Here is a 5,877-nt window from a genome sequence, read left to right as displayed (position 1 = left end):
AAAAAAAAAAAAAAACTATATAATTCCCTTGAGGCAACCTTTATTCCTCAAACTAAGCTCTCAAGGAAACTTCTTATATAGGTGTTAAAAAAGGAACAAAATTGTATCTTCAACATTCCAATAATAAATGCAAGGCTTAGTTTTTTCTTTTAGCTAGCCCCTCAAGGAAATCAAAGGAAAACACTTTCATCATAATTATGTAAAGGAAAAAAAAATAATAATTATGTAAAGTTACCCAAGCAACATGGTACAAATCTTTTTAGATATAAGTCTGGATAACCAAAGTTTTCAGTCCTGTCCATATTAGGGAAAGCCCTTCATTTTGATGGACTCCAGTCTCTCCAATCATATGTTTTGCAGATTCTCCTTATAGCTGCACTTTATACTCGGCCATTCTCTTCCATCAGAAGAGTCACTAGACATATTGTTTTACACCTCCTACCTAAATGTCATTTTATCCATCTCTTTTAAGTTTCTCTAGATCTTTTAAGATTCAACATTAACCTTGCAAAAAGATTTTTCTAGCCCTCAAACTTTCTAATTCTATGAGTTCACAGTACTTCTAGAAAACCACCTCCAGGGCAATTAGTGAGTTTCTCTTCACCTTATTGTAAATTCCTTAGGAACAAAGACTACATTTTCATCAATGCACAAGGACAAGAATAACCTATAGCCTTCAAAGAAAGTGAGTAGAAATTTCTGGCTTGATTAAAGGATTCAACTTTGAACAGGTTTAACAAACATACTGATCACAGTCTTCAAAAATACTCCAAGAATACTTTCTTACCAAGAATCCTGGTAAAAACTGGCAATTTATCTTGGCAGGATGCTAGGTCTCCTATTTATGCGAGTGTAGGATACACATAAAAGCACCTGTGATTCTCCATTAGATGACAAGCAAATGACTACACTTCAATGGAAAGATATTGCGCAAAAAAAACTGTAGGTAAAAACCCAGTTGTCATTTCTCTCAACTTCAAAATGTAATTGCTTTCTGCCTGGCAAGCGCAAGATCCTGAGTTCAATCCCTGGTAAAAAAAAAAAAAAAAAAGTAAATTTTGTGTTTTGGGTTTTTTTTGCATTTTAGGGAAGGGTCTACAAGGGTGTTTAGGGTCTCCCTACTAGATTGGACTCATAGTGACCCGCCTGTTTACAGCCTCCAAAGTGCCCAGTCTCAATCACCATCTCATGGGGGGGGGGGGCAGCAAGCCAGGCCCCAGGATTGAACCCTGGCCCCTACGCTTGCTTGCAAGCGCTTTAATCCACTATTTGGCCAGCCCCTAAAAATATAATTGCTTATGTTGAATTAATGTTAAAAACTAAATTTTAGCACAGAAAACTCCCAGTAATATTTAAAATATTGATAAAGTACTGTGGAGATGTTTAAGCAGCTCCTAAATATAAAGAATATTTTGGGAGATAGCAGTTTCCTACCATAAAAATCCCTATTTTTCTCTACCTACAATTTCTTCATTCAACTGCCTAGTAAAGACCTGCACTAAGGCCACTGTCTCTACTGCACATTCACCTTGGTGCCTGAATGAATAAAACTAATTTAATCTTAGTTAAAACTCCCTCACAAAAGAAAAAATAAAACAAAACTCCCTCACTGTGTCTTTCAAAAACAGTGCCCAAAACCAAGTACCACCACTTTAAGACATAAAACTTCCAGACCTGCTGTAGTGCCAGCACTCTGGATACTAAAGCAGGAATGCTGTGAATTTGAAGCCAGGCCTGGGCTGCACAGCAAGTTCAGGGTCAGCCTGAACTGCATGCTGAGATCCTGTCTTAAAAAATAAAAAAACAAAAATCTAAAACTTGATGCTTCTGACAGATGTACTATTAAAATAGAAATGACAAAACTCTATCCTCAAACCAGGTCCCCTACATAATTAAGGTTTTCTTTTTAGGACTAAAAAGGTAAATAATCCTCTCGTTTCTCCAACCCTACCACCATACTGTATGTACTTTAAGAATCAATTACAGATTCTATTTTAGTCAGGCAGTGTTGACCAGACAGGTTTGTAGTGTCTGTTATGGAATAGCCAATTACATCAAATCCCGTTAGGAAACAAATTTTGAAGTTACTGTGGTCCAAATATGTATCCTGCTCCAAGTAAAGGATGACTTAATTTTCCCTGCTTCATTTGCAGTCAATTAATATATTCTGTGACACTTCAATTCCCTCTTCTTTCACATTTGGTACTACTACCTCTTTTTTGTAGTGGGCAGGTACAATGATATACACATATATACATTCTCAGTTCTCTCAAGTCTTTCACCCTTTCTGAACAAGAAAATAACAGTAAGTGAAAATCAGCCATATGTAACATGAAAATGGATAGGATCACAGTAACTAAATGTGTCGAGGGGAACATACTAAAACTATTATTTTGTCAACATGCTTAATCACTTTAAACTGTGTAAAACACTTTAGAAGAACATAAAAAGTTAACCAAGGGTAAAAACAACACAAAACCCTGCACTTAATCTATAGTGTGCATTGACAGCAGTTTGATTCCCCATACTGCATGCTGTGCTGGTCACTACAACCAGGTGTAGGGGCTGGGGAAGATACCTCAGTAGAATAAGTGCTTCCCTGGCAAGCACAAGGGCCTGACTTCAATCACTGGTTCCACCAAAAAAAAAAAGAAAACCCACCAGTTATAGTGGCACATGCCTATAATCCCAGCACTGGGGAGGCTGAGACAGGAGGATCCCTATGAGTCTGAGCTCTGCAGCAAGACCATGTACCAAGTGAATAAATATTTTTTCCTGTATTTTAGGGAAGGGTCTACAGGGTGTTCAGGGTCTCACTACTAGATCGGACCCACAGTGATTCTCCTGTTTACAACCTCCCAAGTGCTGGGATTACAGGGGCGTGCCACCAGGCCCAGTCTCAATTGCTGTCTCAGCGTGCCCCAACCCCCTGCCCCTGCATCTGTTTACAAGTGCTTTAATCCGCTGAGCTATTTGGCCGGCCCAATAAATAAAAATTTTTTAAACTAAAATAAATAAGATTTTTTTAAAAATAGTAAGTCACTGGAAGGTGATACCTGTTAACTAGGCAATTATTTTTCATTCATAAAGTTCAATTACCTGAGTTACTGAAAAAATTACTACAAAAAAAAATACTAACTTTGTCTCTAAATACACTACTAAAACAGAGAAAAAGCATTTTTTTCCAAACTGGCCTTGTGCTCACTTTACTGGCTGGTCTCAAACTCACAACAATTCTCCTCCTGTCTGGGCCTCCCAGATTGCTGGAGATTACAGGCATGTACCACCATACCTGGCCCAGTGAATCTTGAAAATCTCTGTAAATTCACTTTTCAACTAGGAAAGCAAAGTAATTTAAGTGAAAGCTGTCTTCTGTCTATACTGTCAAATATAAAAATCACTATTTAAAAAAAGCCTAAATAATAATGTTTGGAGAAACTTTTTCTACCACACTAGCATTTAAAACTGTTAAGTACAGCTCAGCAGCACAGCACCTGCCCAGCAAGTCCAAGGTCCTGAGTTTGATTCCTTCCTCCCAAGGAAATCTAAGTGAACATGAGTTAGGATTAATGGTAACCTAAAGATACTACTTGAAGGCATAACTTAAGGGTTAGGTCAATTGTGCTTTTTTTTATTAATTGTGCTTTGCAATATTACCAAGTTTTATTAAGTATCTTCACCCAGCCCCTCACAGCACTGGACAACTACAATCCTCTCTAGAAACAGGCCATCTTTGGAAGCTCAAAAACAAATGAAGGCATTTATGGGGGGGAGGGTAGATTCTCAAGAGAAAAAGAGGAAGAGCGCTCAGCAAAATTTGATATATTCCTACTTACAAATTCACTAAACAGAGGAATATGAAATGACAACAGGAAATAAGACTTATAGCAAGAAACCTATTTAATGTCAGAAACCAATCTATACAGGTATAAGCACAATTTCTATCTTAATCCTAAGTGTTAGCAAAATAGCCTCAAGCTGTGAATATGAATCAGATAAAATCACATAAGAAATATTCAGGGGCAGGCGTGGTGCACGCCAATAAGCCCAGCACTCTGGAGGCTGAGGCACAAGGATCATTGTGACCTGAGACCAGCCTAAATTACAAAGTGAGCTCAAGGCCAGCCTAGAGAGGGGGAAAAGAGAGAGAGGGAGACAGAGAGGGAGGGAGGAGAGGGAAGAGGCATTCAGATACTGTATTTTAAATATCCATAATTTTTTTTTTTTTTTCAGAACCAGGGATTGAACTCAGGCCCTTGCTCTTACCAAGGAAGCAGTCTACTGAGCCATCTCCCCAGTCCCTATCCATAAATTTTAAGAACACAAAAAAATACTTATCTTGACGTGGGAAAGTCAAGTTGCTTTTTTTTTTTTTTTAACTCAAGCCTTTATTAAAGAAGCATATAGAACTCAAGTCCGTAAGATACTAACCAACCTCCACTTAAAATTATGAAGCTGTCAGTGGCTTTAAATAGGGAGCACAGCAGCTATGTGGTAAAACGCTGGGCCTAGGTTCTATCCCCAGCATCTGGTTGGGAAAGTGGGGATGCCTTATCACTGAGGAAAGTGGCTCTGGATGTCACCTGCAGCCAATGTCTGTTCATAATTACTTCTGCTTACTTGGATAAGTACATACTCAGGGAGACAAACTATACTTCAACGTCAAAATCACTGACACGTGAAGAGTTAAGAGAAACTAAATCTCCCTATTATTTATCATCTGTGTTAAGGCTACATTTTATACAATAGTAGTGCCTTCTGACCTAAAACAACAATCGTGTAAGGTGAATTTAAATCTAATCAAGGATTCTTTAAAAACTTACTTTAAATACTAAATATTGAAAAACATAAGAAGTCTGCAAACAAGAAAAAAGGAAACTATGTATTAAAACTCAAAGTTCAAGTTGTTTGAAAATGCTTAATTTGCTAGTACCCAATCAACCTGGAAAGTAACAATGGCTAGACTTGTGCACACAATAATACGAAAAAACCACAAGAACTTAGCCTAAGAAGCAGGTTAGTGAAATACAATGAATTCCAGCTTTTAAGTTAGAAGTGTAACTTTTTCTGTGTTTAAGAAACTGCTCTAAGTAAATCAATGTCAGCGAAATATGACTGCATGACGAAAAATACCTAAAAGCAGTCTAAACAACAAAAACTCATTTACCAATTAAAAATATTCACCCTAGTATTTTTAACAGGATTCGTTGCCAAAATTTCTTAAATCATACTTCAATATTCCAGATAACCTAGTGAAGTCACCTATTAAACACGAACCTAAGCGGTAAACAGACTTTTATGGGTAACTCTACTATATTGTTTTCCTGACACACAATATCTATAGACAGATTACATTTCTCTTGAGTGTTTAAAAGCTCTGCCCCTTAAAAAACCTTTGCTGAAAAATTCTGTCAGTTGTCGCAGGCAAAAATCTGCAAGCATTAAGGGTCTCTTTAGCTGTGTTCTCAGAAGTTAGGACTAAACTTCTCACGTGTTTGTGCATAAGCTTCACACAACTTATTGTCCCAAAATTTGATCCAACTCAGACCAAAATACTGCCTAAAACGTTGGTTTTTATTTCACGTATTTTTCTTAAAATGATGGTTATTTTACATTCTTCTGACTACTGCAACTGGTTATTCTAACTGTAAAACACTGTTTCGTCCCGGGGGCACCCGAGCAAGCCGGCCGAGTCCCCGTTGCCTTCAGCGCCACATCAGTCCGCCACACGCCTTTGCGGGCACTCGAGGATCCCCACACTCGTGTTCACACACCCGCCCGTTCCTCTCCTCCCACTTCAACGCGCACGTTCCTCCGAAGCCAGGGGCTGCGGTGGGGCGGTGGGGCGCTGGGGCGGTGGGCCGGTGGGTGGGCGGG

General features: G+C 38.5%; 1 protein-coding gene across 20 annotated transcripts in view; it reads right to left on the bottom strand.

Moving 5' to 3' along the window:
• The window catches only part of Pum2 (pumilio RNA binding family member 2), a 100,419-nt gene that overhangs the window by 93,779 nt on the left and 763 nt on the right, over positions 1-5,877 (bottom strand). The window lies entirely within an intron of this gene.

Source organism: Octodon degus, unplaced genomic scaffold (genome assembly GCF_000260255.1).
Source record: "Octodon degus isolate 3935 unplaced genomic scaffold, OctDeg1.0 scaffold00019, whole genome shotgun sequence".
Taxonomy (NCBI): domain Eukaryota; kingdom Metazoa; phylum Chordata; class Mammalia; order Rodentia; family Octodontidae; genus Octodon; species Octodon degus.
This window is presented reverse-complemented; position numbering and strand designations above follow the sequence as displayed.